The following is a 16872-nucleotide window of genomic DNA, read 5'->3' as shown; positions in this document are numbered from 1 at the left end:
GATGCAACCACCATAATGCGTCATGTTGGTATGATGTGTTCAGGCTTATGTCCATTGTTAGTTTTCCATACTAGTGTTTTATATCTAGATGAGAAAGTTTCATTTTGGTTTCCTCCAGCCAGAGCATGTTCTGGTACATGCTTGCAGTGTCTCCCACATTTCCCATGAACTTTAGAGTTACCATGAGCTGCTTGGTTGCTTCTTTGATAAATGATCTGAGCATAGTTGTGCTGTACTCTTTCCCTTTTCAGATAATGGATCAAACAGTCTCTGTGGTTGGTTAAAAACTGTTCCCTGTAGTCATGATGCTGTTTGATCATTACTGTTTTCAAAGTCATATTTATATAGACATTAAATTACAAACAGGTGGACTATCTGCACTGGATTTAATTTAGAGGCACAACAATAGAGGGGGCTGAATACAAATGCATTGTACACTTTTTAAGTATATTTATTTGAGAAGCATTTTTAAAGCAATTCAACATTGTTCTTCTACCTCACAACAATGCGCTACTTGATGTCAGTATAGCACAAGTAATCTCAATAAATCAACCACTGAAGTGTTTTTATGTGACAAAATGTGAAAATATTGATGCGGTTTGAATACTTTTCAAGGCGCGGTACAGATAAAGTATGTTACTGCAGTGAGTAGAACTAATAGGACTTACTGCATGATGTATAGGTCTAATTTCTTATAATAAACCTCTGGTGCGATGAAAATTGATTGTTAGTTTTTGCATCTTCCCTGCAGTCTCAGCGTCAGTGAATTAATAATACCTGTTTATGCTTGTGAAAACATCCTTCTTTTCAGCAAGCATATGTACTATCCTCTTTGAGGTGCCGTGATGGCAGCGTAATGAACATGCCACAAATGATAATTCAAGTCCCCCTCCATGGTGTAGTTATTTCTCCCATCATTGAGACTGAGCACGAAGCTTTAACAGCCTATCACCATTAGAGGTAACAAAATCTTTTTTTTTTTTTTTTTCTTCTCACTGTCAGTACATTCTCTCTCCCATCAGAACTCGTGGTGCCTAATTAAATGTATTTAGCATCATAAATATTCCAGGGGGACAGGTTGACACAGTGAATTAATGTCTCGCCTCAATGCCACAGCCACTCTGTGGGCTGTGGGAGGGGGGAAAGTTAGCCTGATGCCAGGTAAATGCTGTGGCTTTCATGTCTTGTTATAAATCTGTGTTGCTTTCAAGTACAGCGCAACAGAAGCTACACTGATACTGATTAAGTCACAGAGCAGGCCAAGAGTTACCTCCGAAGAAACTGCAGGAACTACAAGATGACATTTAGTATGAATTTTATAACTAGTAGTTCACTAATAAACACAGGGCAATCTTGGTATTTTAAGATGTAAAAAAAACAAAAAAAAAAAAACACCAACAAAGTGTGTCTGTTCATCCTTTCACGTCTAATTTAATTTAATATTTAGTGCCAATTGACAAAAAAAATGTCACCTGAAGGCACTTTACAAGGCCACTAAACCTAGTTGGAATCAAAATATGTTCAAAGAAATAAATTCCTATACAGGCACAGTATAAGATTCAGTTACATACTCTCCGATTTATTTCAGTTTCTTAAGCCAATTTCCTTGAGCCATTGACTTGGCATTAATATCTCATCCAGAACAAGCGTGTGGCAAGAGTGGCCAGGATTAACTCCCTTATGAGAAAGAGACACGGCCAATAGCTGGAGAACTTTCAATGGACAGAAAAGCAAAGAGAGTAGATACCACTGGTGGCCATAATAACTGCATCTCTACCGGATAAGACATACAGCTAAACAGAGACTGTCTGGGTCAAGAGAACCTTTTAAGGACAAACATACAAAAGAAGCACACCAAAGCTACTTTCACACAGCTGGTCTTGATGCTAAATTCTGAGTTTTTACCAAAATGTGTTATTTTTATGTGGACATTTTGGCTAATTAAATGTAACTGCAAATAGACTTCTGTGCGGACGGAAGTAATAATTGATGTTGTCGTCTATGGTTAAATGTCAAAGTTGTCTTTTTATGATCTTATTGTCACAAGACCATAAAAAGACAAAGCAAGCTAAAGGGGTAAAAACATAACTAATAGCAAAGCCATTGTTTATGTCTTCTTCTGGGGCAGAATTATGACACATGCCTTATGTCAATGAAGTAAAAGTCAGATATAATGTGACATGATTGTTAGTAAAAAAAAAAAAAAAACGTAATGGCAATATTGACACTCACAATGGCTTTGTCTATCAAAGTGACACAGTTAAATACAAAACCAGTGGTACACAAAAGTACACAGTTACTTGCAACAAAGGCAAAGATGGCAGCTTTCGTTGCACAATGGCAACGAAAACGCACTAGGCCACTGTAGAGAGGAAAAACAAAGAGCAAACAAATGCAATGTCAGCAATTATAGGAGCTGTGTCAATGACAGAGACACAAATATGTGAATTACTTTGCAATGAATACCAGAAAGAATTACAAAGGGAGTACACAGAGTTAATGGTAATAGTAGTAATGACTCCGTTAATGGCTTTTTCCAAGAGAGATATAGCTAAACACTAAACCACTGACCTATGAGTACTTCCTATGAAAAAGAAAAACAGTGAATACAATGTTGACACCAATAGTTCTGTCTATACTATGTATGACCTCCAATTTTATGTGATAGAAAGTGGTGACCTAAGAGCCTCAGCCATGAATTAATAGGATTTTAAGATGGTGTATCCCCACCTCATATTGCTGGGAATTGTGCCAGTGTCATCTTCTCTACAATACCTTCCACAAATCCCCACAGCAGACAGGAGGGAATTCTGCATGGTTTTGATGAGGCATCCCAAGACTTCACCCTTGCAAAGTGAAATGTTTTACAGTTTATTTGTGGCCCTTTTTTTAATGTGAGAAACAAGGAAAAGTGTTTGTGTCTGCCAAACCACAATTTTCCAAACTGAGCTGAGGGGGGCTGGAGAGCATAGAGTTATTTGTTATTATGTTCATTTTTAAATCCAGGTGTTTTTTTCCCCATTTTCTCTTGCCTGTGAACATGCACATAGCTCGCTTTTCTCCTCAACACGTGTAATTGCAATATGCAAGAGCTAAACTAATTTTACAACACTGGAACACCTGTATTCATCTCCATATTAATAGAAAACAGAAAGTATAAATCCCAATTTTCCAGCAGCCACTGTCAGTGGAGATGTTCCTTGAGGGAGAAGGCTGTCTCCTCTCCATTAAAATATTGGTGCTCTCCTCTCGTTTTCCCTTTAGAGCGTTCATTTTGAGCCTAAATCAGATATCGTAATTATGAATGGCACCCAGTCTACATCACAGGGCTTGACACTTCTAATATCCGTATGTGCCAATGTGCTTTTAAGCTTCCAATGCTGGGGTGCTCTCTGTGTTGAGTTATGGTGCTTTGTGGCGCCGCTGTACAATACAGGCCCCTGTGAGTCTCATTTGGCTATGGAAAGGGGAGATTTGACAGATAGGCTCATTTGGATTTAACACAAGTGCACTGCCCTGAGACGTCTTGCAGGAAAGTAGGGAAACTTTTGTGGAAGTCTAGAAACTGGGAAAATCTGTCTTTTACACTCCATCCAAACAGGATTTTACCCTTCAGTGACCATTTAAAGATCACTGAATCTTTAAATGGATCACTGAGATCATGTGAAATCATTACTCAGGATTAATTGTCTAACCATTCCAAACAAATATATAAATCTCAGCAATACTAAATAATATTTTGGCATACAAATTTAGACATAAATCTAATCTTATCAAATCAATTGTACTTACATGTTTACAACAGCAATGTAAAGGAATAAAAAGAGCTAAAATGAAGAGATGACCTAAGACCTCTGGCAGTAGATAAACAGCAAAGTGGCTCAGAAACACATTACACTCAGGATTAGAGCACTGTGGGATGTGGTAAGATCCTGGACAACTGATTCATTTCCACCAATTGGATCAATGTGGATCAAAATCTTGTAGATTTTTCTGACATCTTGGTGAACCTACGTCACAAAGCATTAAGGTGTTTCTTGAGGGAAAGGGGAATCAGCTTGTAAATCTATGTGTCATCTGTATAAAGATGAAAAGAAATGAAGAATTGACCCATTAAAGTATGTGGCACCAAAATGGATCCTTGAGGAACACCATAACTTACAGCAGCAGCAGAGAAAAAAATGTTCCTGGTTGAACTGGACAGATAAATATGAAATGATCCACTGACTACAATAAAGTTCAATCTCATTTGTCTGTTTGTAAGAGGAGAATGATCAACCATAGCAAATGTTGCAGTTGAATCCTAAAAAAATGAAATAAAAAGAAACCAATTTAAGCGATACTGACTCTATTACACAATGTATCCTGAAACCTAACTGGAATTTGTCCATTATTGTTGTTGCTACTCAAAAATAATGGTTGATGTGTAAGTCCCACCTGCCTCAGTAGCAATGCAAGTCATTACACCGTGGACAGAAAAGCACATAACACCTATGTCAGGTCAGGCTCTACAAAGGTATGGTGTATGTGGGTGGTCTAACTTGCCTCATTAGTAACAACACAAGATGTGGTCTAATGAACTTAAGACAATGCTAATTAATGGAAGAGAACAAAGGCTTAACATTTCTAGAAAGTGTGAAGTGCCGAATCTGCTTGTACGACAGCATTTAAACCACCTTAATCCGCTCCTGACGCATAGCGTGGCGCCTCGACCACACGTCAGGTGGCAGGTCAGAAGGGGGCAGCTCCATACCTCAGCAGATATAGTCACCTGTGACAATCCTTTATGGGCTGATAAAGTAAAGGAAGTCTCTCCAGGAGCAGTGCAGTGACTTGGCGGATGGTGTCCCTGGGGAGCAGGTGTCAGGGTTGTCTATCAGGAGCCTGAAAGGAGAAAAGGGACGTGTTACGGGGCTCTATTGTATCCCAGTTGTCATTGACTGATCGGGTCCATTTAGCTGGCTTTCACAGTGAATGAAACCACCTGAATAGATGAAAGCGAGACAGCCTTCCTGACAAACAAGGAGCCCTGGAATATTCATGGAGGATCTGCGAGGAAAAGATTAATGTATTAGAAATTAAAATGGGGCCTGGACGTATGATCTTGCTCTAACACTTGGCCAGACCTGTGTCACCCGCCGCTAGCGCCTGAAGTCGGCACATGCCGCTGCCAAGGTGGAGAGGAATCATTAAGCACCCTGCCATTGTGTGAGCAGAATAATCAAACTTCACCCCTTCCACCGCCACCACCACCACCACCACCACACACACACACACACACACACCTCCACAGCCCCTTCCTCATTCTTTCCCACAGCACTGACAATGAATAATTCTGGAGCCATTTGCAATGTTAACGGCACCTATCTGGGCCATCCATGCCTTTATGATAAGAGCTCCAAATATGCATTTCAACAGTCTGAACAGAAGCTGCTTCACCGGCATTTCAAAGGACACCTGTCAGTCATCTGAAAGAGCTGTCAGTCTCTGTCACGCAACGGTGCCAGTGAAATGGCCCAAAAGATAATCTTTACTCTCCCTCTTTCTGTCTCTCCACCTCTCTCTTTCAGATCACAGCAGTTACATTTGCAATAGAGTGACAAGTGATTTACACTGGAAAATGGATTGTGTTTAAACTGAAAAAAAGAGGGCAGGTGGAAGGGGGGGTATTCTTTTAGGCTGTGTTATTCTTCACTAGAGTACAGCTGTATCAAATATGCTATCATAAATGTGATCTGGGCTACACTGAATGTCATTATCCGTGATACTATGAGCAGTAGATGGGCGACTGAGCTCAAAGGTGACTTTGATGAATCCTATCTCACTAAACAGAGCTGTGTGTGTGCGTGATGAGTTGCGGTAAGAAGCGCTGGATCAAACAGGTTTCCAAAAAGTTTGACCTTCTTTTGGTGGGAATTTATCTTCAAAGATAGATGGCTTGTATGTGATTAAGTACCTACATGGCAATAGATTTTTTTTCTTAGCAATCCCTTTTCTTTGACTTGACATGCTGATGTAATTTCTCAGATTGTAGCTACAGTATATGGGCGCTTTGTTGAAAGGAAAGCAAAAGAAGCCCTTTCCTTCTCCACATGTATGCCAGGAATTTGTTTAAGCATGACCAGCTTGTGTGCCACCAGCTGTTGGTGATATTTACAGCTGAGTGCAGAGGATGTGTTTGGACCGGGGCTCGCAGGGCCGCAGCGGCGCTGGGCTCGGTCCCACTCCCCTCGTGGCCACTCCGAGGGCAAAGGCAGCCTGCATTTGCGGCACAGACTGTGTGGCAACACGAAATCACAACGCAGAGGTGCACAGACTGACACATAACGTGGTTTTGCATACATGACAAGCTGCTGGCTCAGCAGAGTTGGGAGCAAATTATGCACTTTGAACACACTGAATGTGAATCTAAAGAATGACCTTTCTGACAACTCCCTTCCCTATCCAGCTAAGTAAAGAATATCCTTAGTGAGTGTGGTCAAGTTGTCTCACTGTAGAAGATCTTTTTCCCTATTACTGTAAAGAGATTGCAGCTAAAAATCAAGAAAAAGAACTTCAGTAGCTCATTTCACTCACTGAAGTTCTCAAGAATTTTTTGACATAGCCACGAACTATTATAAAATTCTCAAGATATGATAATCTTGAGGAAAAAACTACTGTTTTTAAAGTAATATTGTATTTACACCAAAATTTTAAATACAGATGTAAAACATAAACTATTTGCTTATATTTAAAACAGAATAGCCATAATTAATATCATTATAATTGGTTATAAAGCTGTTTGAATAAATTGTCAATATATGACATCTATTTGTTATTTTACCCCAAAACAACAAACTTTAATGTATTACATAAAAACACAAAGTAGCCTGTGAATGTCAAATGGAAGTTTTACATATAAGGTGTGTTTTTTATATAAGCAATAAACCCTTTTTGCCTCTTAACTAATAAATCAAATCTAGTGCAACCTGTTACCTTCAGAAATCCACTTATTAATAAGTAGAGTCCACCTGTGTAACTAAATCTCAATATAATTCCAGATTTTGAACAAACAGCATCATGAAGACCACAAAACACAGCCGGTAAAAAGTTGTGGAGACATTTAAAGAAGAGTTACTGTAATGATGATTCTATAAGATGCATCATAGATTACCAAATTACTAGGTTTTGATTGAGAGAAAGTATGACTGAGCTCAGGATGAACAAACAATTTAAATGTCTTAAACATTTAAAGTGGTCAAGACAGTTTCAGCTGCTTTATATACTAAGCTTGCATATGTGGTTGCTTTGGAGGAGCTATAGAGATCCACAGCTCTGATTGGCGCTGTGGATCAACAGGAAAACTAGAAGGCATTCACAAATCAGGCCTAAATGAACAAATAAATGTAAAGATGAATAAGGCTAAATGCAGATCAATCCTGGAAGAAAAACTGTTGCAGAATGCTGTAAAAGAAAGATATGCAGCAAATCACTTAGGGCTGTGAGAGGTATGTTGCTTTAGTTTCCCGACCACTACATGCTTTATGTGTCTGAAAATATTTCCAAACACCAGAGTCTGTCCTTTTGCAAACAAGAGGGAAGTGTAGGAGTTTTTTCAGCCAGCTGGTAGGCAGTTGTAGCAGGATAGAAAGGGGCAGCACTGCACTACTTGATGCTTTGTACAGCTGCGTGGAACTGATTCCTTTGGCATTATGGCGGACATCCCATTGAAAGGCCTTTAATTGCATGATAGTTCATTTTAGTAGTTGTGTAACTTTTTTTAAACCTTGCCATACCTTGATGTTGGTGACCGACCCACATGGGCTGTGAAACTGTCCTCAGTGTGTTCCTTGGATCACTGCCCAGAGTTAGAGTCACTTAAGTTCATCCAGTGATCGCCAAAACAGCGCTCTCTGGAAATTCTCATGCTTATCCATCCAAAATTCTTTGTTTTCCAGCAAAACATCCCCCATTTTCAGGCAGAACAAACAGCAATTTGACAAGCCATTTGAATTTTGGGCACTCCTCTTTGTCACATAGTTTCCACACCATGCCCCGCTCCGCCGACAATCTTCTCATTGTGGCTCCGGGAGGATATAGTTCAAGGCGTGAGTCACCCGATGAATGTTCACGTTCATTTCGAGGCACAGTGGGCCGGCATAATCCCTGTTACTGAACCGTGACTCACTAGGTCTTGTTTGGATTGAGTGTTCTGTCCTCCTTTCGTTGCAAAAAAAAAAAAAGAATATACGCTTGCGCTTTTGACTAGATGAAGTGCAGTGAGACTCTTGCTGACAATATTATGCATGTCAGAAAGACAACAAGGTCGTTGTGAACAAAAACATTACTAGGATTCAAATAATTCATGACTGACAGAAACATTGTTAGTTAATCAAATGAAGTGGATAAAGGAACAAAAGCTGGGAGTTATCCTCTCTGCAGTTTCTTTCCCCCCAGTTTGAAATTCTCACAAATGATGCTTGTAAAACAGCTTTCTTACAAATTATTCAGCAGCTCTGGTTCCGCAGTTGAAAAAGTCACACATAGACAGCCATTTACCTGAGTCACAAATGACTATGTAATTGAGTCCTGAGGGAAAATAACTCAGCTTAACTACTGGAAATAATGTGTAAATTCAATACATTTTCTAATGAGCTCATTTGAGTTTGCTGCAATTATCTTTGCTAGTCTAGGTGCAGATAGGATTCTGCAGCTGAGCTGAGGTGAACAAAAAAAGAAAAAAAAAGAAACGCATTTCCCCCTTGCATTCATTAAAATTAGCATATGGACCTGTCAACACTTCCTAGAGACGCGTTGTAACAATGCCATTTAGCCCTGCGTTGAGCTATGCCGTTGGAATGAATGCATGCGGTTGGTAAATGCCTCCCCACCCTCAGCGACGGGGCGGAATGGGACTGGCAGTGCTGGCTCTGACGCACAAAAGAGGCTGCGTTTTAACAGCCAGGCCCTGGCCTGTGACCAGGGGCCATCCACATCAACACTGCTCACTCTCCACCATACCTCCCAGCTAGAGGCCCAGCCAACCGGCTCTTTGCGCACAGAGACTGACAGCGAGAGGGATAAAGGAGGAGGAACTGTCTGTGAGGGTGGGTCGGTGTGAGCAAAGAGGAAATGACAGATGTGAAGGCAGGTAGATCTCTCACTATGGTGGGCTGTGAGGAACTTCAAAAAAGATCTCTCTCCACAAATCCTTTTAATATTCTTATCAAAACGTGCCAGGATTGAAAGGCTGATGAGCAAAAACAGATCCTTTATTGTTGTTTGTCATCGTTACACTGGAGCTGCCAGTGAGGAAAGGTATTGTTGCTCAGTGGAGCGGTCAAGGCTCCTCTTGCATTGTTGTGCCAGGATTTTAAAGCAGGCGCGAGTTATCAATAGACCGCAGACTATTCGACTCACTCAGCTGTGCCACTCGATACACTTCAGAACCTCACACAATTGGCCCGTTTATTGACAAACACTTCTCTAGATGCATCCAGGTTCATGTCTTTTTTTTCTTTTCTTTGTTTTTTTAACATAAACGGAGCTCTCACTTTCCCTTTTAAGCACAAAGATGACACATTTGCAATTACGAAAATCTCATTAGCCATTTCGCCATGTGAAGAAACAAACCTGGAAATTTGCTTTAGGTGGCAGATCTGGATGTAGTGAATTAAAGCTCCATGAAAGTGAATGGAGGAATGAAAGGCAGAGAGGACAAGGCCTCAGCTGTGCACTGCACTGATCTGCACACTGTGATTACCTCGAGCAGGAAAACCGAATGTAAAGGCCTTGGGCTGGCTTTGATATTTCCATCCTCCTTGTGTCTGCCATGACCTGGACTACATCTAACAGACCTAGACTGGAGGTCAGTAGGAATCAAGAGGAGAAGATAGGAGATGAGATCAGAGAATAGGGGAGGAAATAAAAAGGACATAAATTATAAAATTATTGCATCTGGTTGCATTACAGCTTTTTCTATATCTTTTCACAAAACATCTAAAATGTGTAACATGCATTTTTATTCCACCTGTTTTAGTTCAATAACTTTCAAAATCTATTACAACCAACTGCCTTTGGACGTCACCAATTAGAGGTTTTGGACTAAGTGGTTTGTTACCACCAGGCCGTTTGGTGCAGGGACAAAACGGCCTGCATTAAGTGTGTAATTAAATGGAGAATATCTGGCCAACTAAGGTGTTGTCTTTGACAAGAATGAGAACATTTAAAAATGTGCCATTGAAAGTTAATATAGGATTAAGCTGAATCAAGTTCTAGATATGTTTAGTTGGACTGATCAGCTGAGACAAAGAAATAGCTTTTTTATCTGTTTAAAAAAAGAGATTCAACTGAACAAACAACCAACCTTTTATGGTTGTGTTGCGTCTTAGGAAAAAAAAAGAATATGAATTGATCAAAATAAGTGAGAAAACTTTCCAGTATAGCTCTATGGGAATTAAACTGCCGTTCCTAAATCTTCTACAAAGCTTTCCAGCGACAGCTCACAACCGTTTCTCAAAACATGTTTTGTGTGTGTGCGTGTGTGTGAGAGTGAGTAGAGTAATACAGCCTAGCTCAAATTTCTCTCATCCCTTCAAGCGCAAAATACAAAAAGGCCCCGGCTGCCAGTACCTGATTCAATCAAGTGTGTTACACTGTATACCCATGGGCAACAAGGCGACTTATATTTTAATTAATAATGTAATACTGTGGTCTCAAAGGCCTGGCCTTTGGCGTTCTGCTGCTTTCCTTTCCCTTTTTCTGGCTGTAGGTAAAAACTAATAAAGTAGCAAGCAAATATTTTGGAAGCATCTTTCAGTCACACAAAATCAGATTAGCTGCTTGAAATACTGTTTAAGCCACTGCATGATTCAAAGAAATACATTTTATAACATTAGGTGATAGAGAAAAATTGATCAGAACAAAATACCATAAAAATAAACATGTAGGGTATCAGAATATTCAATATGTCCTGATAAGGCAAAGCTAATAATGTGAATGAAAGCTAACAATAAAGGTTTTAAAGAGAGATGTAGCCTTGGGTGCTATGTTGTGAGGTATAACAAGCACAGTCAAGGATGAAAGCACGCTTCTTTGGAGACTGTGTGCTGGGAAAGAAGCCTGAGGGAGCTCAGGGGCTTTGGGTTACAGGCAGTATTCAACCTTTCTCTGCAGCCATGCACACCATAACAACAGTGGCTTTTTTTAAAGTAGACCATGGGAGGAACTAAATCTTTTGTTTATATATAGCTAAGTGTTAATTAAATAAGTTTGAGTAACCCCAAACCATGTAAAATACCTGCTGATGCCTTGTTTCTGTTTGGCCACAGTGGTCAAAAAAGCGATTCTTGCAAATATAATTTAAAAAATGTTTAAATACGATCATAACTAATAAAAGGTCTGGCTTAGACTACTTTACATGTGTAGCAACCCATACAATTTAATTAGTCAACATGAGCACAACCAAAAAGTAAATGTAAAATGATTATTTTTGCCCTTAGAGAAAGACCGTCTCCCTGTGCTCTGTCAAAAGGTCAATTATGGCCTCAAACCGGCATGCAGTGACAGTGACCTGGAAGCGCTACTGATGACCCCACATCCAGGGGCCCAAAAGAGTTGATCATCTAACATGCAGGCTGCCCGGAGCCATGGAAATCTGACATTTGTCCTTATTCAAATGAACACAAACAATATGCATCTCATGCCTCACCCTAAACCTGTGCCAAATCTAAGGCAGAGGGACGGACACTCTTAGCGCGTTGTCCTCCAAGTATTTGCTATTCCCTGCGAATGCAGCCCCACAGCAAACACACACAGAGCCAGCCGTTAGTGCAAGTGGGCTGCAAAAGGCAACACTGTCACCAGAAGCATTGGTCACTGTGGCTGTAATCTATAGGGCGGAGTTCTCAAATTGTACTGTGTAGTGGCAGCAATTCATGTCATGTAATCTGCATGGGAAGTTTAGCATATAGAGTTGACACATCCCATGCTGATTGCAATTATTTATTTGCTTGTTTCTTTAGGGACAAATTTGAATCTTCAAATGTTTCCAAAAACATTTCAACAAAATTGTTTGATCGTGTCGCGTATCAGTTCATAGTGTTAAGGAGAAGTGTTTGTCCCATTTCAGATTTCTTCCATTTTTACTTTTTATTGTCATGCTTACAGACACAAACTAATAGACTGACATTCTGCTGCATAATTTTTCAGCTAGAGAGCAGAATCTGTGGTTCACCTCAGGTACAACAAGCTGTCTTGGTTCTGCAACAAAACAGCACCACCATGTTTGACTGTGATCTTCATTTGGTGAAATAATGTTTTAGTTTTACATCAGATGAAATCTACCAAAAAGGTTTCACATTTAACTGAGGCAAGTGAGGCTTAAAATGTTGCCCTGGGTTCTTCTGCAGACTCTTAGATGAGTCTGTGATGTGCTCTTGCTGGGATGGCCAATGTTCACCACTGCTTTATGTTTTTGCACTTGTAGGTAATGACTCTCTGTGGATGTCTATAGTCAGAGCGCCTCAGAAATTGCTTTGTAATCCTTTCCAGAGTGATTTCAACAGTGGTTTTATTTATAATTAGTCCTTGATTTTTTTTAGAATGGATACTGATGTGGTGGTTTTTAAATACTTTTGTCTACTTCATGATGTCAGACTAGTTCTTGTTTGCAGTTAATCACAGTTGATTCATGATTTGACAAGGGGGCGGAAAGACTGGGAACAGTTACTTTTTTTGTAAAAAGCCAAAGCAGCTTTATTTCCCCCAGTCAATGAAATAATGTGATTTTTTTTTTTTGCTTTTATTCAGGTTATGTATTTCTGATATTATTTTTTGCTTTGAGATCTTAGAAGCTTAAATATGCAAAAATAAAATTAGTGAGGGGGCAAGTACTTCTATATGACACTATGGCAACAGCCTAAATGATCTGCATTACTTACAACTCAAAGACTATTTCATAGTAATGTCTAAGTAAACTTTAGAACCTGTCCTTAGTGTTTGCTGACTCATCAATCTCCAATTAGAGATGTTTATTGTTAAAAAAAGAGGAATAAAAATGTGGCATTTTATGCTTAATAAACGGATATTGGAGGAAAACCATTCCATTTAACATTTAAACAACCGTTATTAATTTACATCTCTGATTTGATCTATTTGATCATCTATGTAGTTTTTACTTAACTCAGAGTCCCATGTTTGAAATTTTGTGTTTTTCTTTATTTATTTATAAATATGTAAAATTTGACATTTTCATTCTTGACCCATCTTTGCAAGGATTTTTTTTTTTTTAGCCCCGTTTTAAACCACTTGGGAGTTTAAAACTTCAAAAACACGTAAAGAAGCCTGTTTTAAGATATATAAAAAATATAAGCCCTACATATTGCTAATTAGCCTTAATACTCTAAAAGCAGAAATGGCTGCCACACCATCACTAGTGACCTTTCACAATATGTTCTTTTTACCTATTTCTGGCTGCATTTATCTGACAAAAAGTATTCCACACAGACCAGTCTACAAACCAAGTATCTTTCTATCCCCACAGGCAAAATGGTAGCTACACAACTTCTATTTAAAAAGACTGAATTGGCTTAGACACTTATGATGACACTAAAATCAGTAAAAGTGGTAAAAGAAAAAAGTCTAAGATAGATATGTCTTTTATGCTAATATTTTTTATCCACACTTGATTCACGCAGACAGTGGATTTGCTTCAACCAAAATGGATGTCTGATGAGCTGCTCATTACACATACTTACAGGACAATTATGGCCACATTCTGTAAATACAGGACTTGTCACCCATTGTTATAGCATGAGTCATTTCTGTATAGCTTTTGAACAACAAGGTCTGTTGTTGTCAATACACTTTAAAGTTGCCTTCCTATAAAAATGCAGCTGTTAACATGTCAATGAGGCTAACTTTTTTTAATGTAATAAGACACATAATGATTAGAAATAAACTTCATAGAAAATTATTGCCTTTATGTACACTGAAAAAATGCAAAAATAACTTTAATATTCTTGCAGTAAGAAACGACAAAAAAAAATGAGCTCCAACTAGATGGAGAACAATAAAGAAAGCCATGAAAAGGAAAAACGTTGCATTTCCCAGTGAGCTGTGAACCCAAGCTCAGAAGCTTGCTTGTCAATTAACAGCATAAATTATTAGATGATCCATTTACATCAGAGCTTGAAACTTGAATCTGGTAGCTGCATCATACAACTTAAAACTTTCTCCACATTTTGTTATGTTAAACCTTTATTCCAAATTGAATAAATTAAATCTGTTTCCTCAAAATACTGTTCTGAAGACACTCAGAGATCTTAGCAACACCCTTTGGGTCGTTGTTCTGCTGAAAACTAAGCTGTGCCCCCAGTCTGATGTCAAGGTCGCTGTGGTGCAAGTTTACATACAGGGTGTCTTTGCACACTGCCATCTTTTTCTCTATCCTGACTGGTCTGCCAGTTACTGCACCAGCAAACCATCTCTATAGCATGATGCTGCCACTACCATGCTTTGCTGTGGCGATGGTATTGGCCTGCTGAGGAGCTGTGCCTGGTTTCCTCCTAGAATCCAAACAAAGGGTTCAATCTTAGTCACATCAGACCAGAGAATTTTACTTTTCTTGGTTTGAGAGTTGAAAGAGCTTATACTGATATTAGTATTCTAATCAAAAGTTTAAAAAAAATTCACTTAGAAGATTTTTTTTCTACTTAAAAGATTGAAATACAGGAATACCAAATCCACTCACTACATATTGTACATTTCTTGCCATCTCAACAATCTTTCAAAATTATGCATGCATGTCTGAATTATTCTAATGTATTAGTTGGTGAAAGAAAGTCAAAATATTTGCTGAGTTAAGTTGAAAAAACTACATCCCATCCAGTCGATGACAATAACTTATACAACTCCAAAACAAATATAAATTCTTTTTCTTTTTACAAATTTTGTAAACTGTTTTAAATTGTGTTTAATATGAATCCACTTACTGTTCTGAAGGAGAGAGGTTTGGGTAAGCACCTCTATAAGGTTATTGCCGTAACACCAGTGTACACACAGTGAATTCCCCCTGAATAGAACTTGCCCGAAGCAACACCTACCGTAGTAAATGGTTATCCATGTGGACTTCCCATCTCATGCTGTTTTGTCTGTGTGTGCAGAAGGTAGCAGCCGGGCCAGGAACCGTATGACACAGAGCAAAGGCTCCATGTCTGCAGGGTGTTCCACGGAGCATGATCATGAAAAGCAGAAACATGAAGAAAACTGCAAAAGGTTGAGCCTCAGAAACGTCTTTCCCCTGCACATCAGTTAATTTCCTCGTTTTCCCTTTGGTTTCACATCACTTTTCTATTATGTTTTGAACATGGTGAAAACGTAATACAAAAAAAGAAATCTAATCATTACACCCTCAAATGAAAAAATGGATAGCTGTGAAAAATGTACGGGAATTGTTATTTTTCACATTCTAATTCCCATCACAAGGAACCGAAAACAAACACATGCTGTATAGCAGATTGGTTTGGTGCTTTTCGCCCCGAGCCATGCAGCACACACTGATATTAGTTTTAAATACAGATTGCAGGCAATAATAGAACAGAAGAGTCCATGCCTGCCACATGGGCCTGGTCTGCAGTGCCTCACTCTGCCGGCTCAGCAAGACAACTTCAATCAAAAAGCACAAATAAAACTAGTTCTTTGGGCTCTGTCAACTATAAACTGTTATTGATCCCAGCAAAATGAAATATGTTCATGTTGATCGATCAAACATATTATCTGTGTTTTCCAGTCTATTACCAGCAAGTGGAAACTCGAGAGGTGTCAGTAAATACAGTTGGGTCACGCCGGGTAGATTCCTTTCAGGCTCTAACGGCTGTAAAAAAAAAAAAAAAAGGTGACCAAACATAAGCACTTATACTTAAAGGCAATGGACCTGCATCATGGCAAAAAGCTAAGAGCCTGGGGTGTGTACTAATGTGAAAAAAAACACTTCTGTTGCACGTTCAAGGTCTAGTGCCACTTCCGTTTGTACTGTATATCTCTTCAGCCCTTGCTAATACCCCCCCCTCCCCCCCACCCCGTTTCCACTCCCAACCCTCGCTATCGTCTACATGCGAAAGCCTTCCAGCTGGCATGGAGTGCCTGTTCTTGGCAGGTTGGAGGGAACATGAGAATTAAACCTATATCACCCCCGTAACCAGTTCTCAAATATCAGTGGAGTCCAGCACTTCACCAGGGACCGGTGAAAGGAAAGCATGTCAGTGGAACAAAAACCGTCTTCTGGCAGAGCTCCACTCAACTGTTCTGCTTGCTGCCACTACAGGAGAGAAGTTTTTCATGAAGAATTACTGAACGTGCAAATGATCGCATGGAGGAGGGATTCATGTGGAAGTTGGATAACAAAGTAAAGGATTGGTGCTTCATCTTAGACCCCACTTTTGAGGGCAAACTGCACTTGGAAAATTATAGGAGCAACAATAAAACTTGCTGACTTTATTATTTGAGATTATTTGCTGAAATACAGTTAATCCTATCTAGGGTCAAAATAAAAAGCAAAGTGCCTGACTAGAGTCAACTGTTTCCTTTAAACAAACCATATTAGCACAAGATCTGACCTGCCCACCATGTACTGGACAGCAGTACCTCTCCCCCAGTGACTGCTAGAGACAGAGACCAGAATCTGCAACCTTTCAAGGATTAATACCTAGTCAGAATACTGCAAGTGGGAATTGGTGATTATTGTGAGTTGTTCAATTTGTATTCAAACGTAAGAGCCATGGTTAAAAAAATTGGCTAGAATGGATGGATGGATGGATGGATGGATGGATGGATGGATGGATGGATGGATGGATGGATGGATGGATGGATGGATGGATGGATGGATGGATGGAT

At 39.4% G+C, this 16872-nt stretch overlaps 1 long non-coding RNA gene across 3 annotated transcripts in view; it reads right to left on the bottom strand.

Moving 5' to 3' along the window:
* Window positions 1-2193: 2193 nt before the first annotated feature.
* Window positions 2194-16872, bottom strand: part of LOC103150586 (uncharacterized) — a 23199-nt gene continuing 8520 nt past the window's right edge. For 2 of the 3 annotated variants that reach the window (XR_001664511.1, XR_001664510.1), the window contains exons 3-5: window positions 9743-9841; window positions 4985-5049; window positions 2194-4884 (exon numbers count right to left, since the gene is read on the bottom strand). This is a non-coding gene — a long non-coding RNA (uncharacterized LOC103150586). The remainder of the gene's footprint in view (window positions 4885-4984; window positions 5050-9742; window positions 9842-16872) is intronic. The other variant, XR_001664512.1, reaches the window with a different exon arrangement.

This window comes from Poecilia formosa, unplaced genomic scaffold (genome assembly GCF_000485575.1).
Source record: "Poecilia formosa unplaced genomic scaffold, Poecilia_formosa-5.1.2 Scaffold257, whole genome shotgun sequence".
In the NCBI taxonomy this organism is placed as follows: domain Eukaryota; kingdom Metazoa; phylum Chordata; class Actinopteri; order Cyprinodontiformes; family Poeciliidae; genus Poecilia; species Poecilia formosa.
The sequence above is the reverse complement of the archived record's forward strand: the minus strand, read 5'-3'. Positions and strand labels throughout refer to the sequence as shown.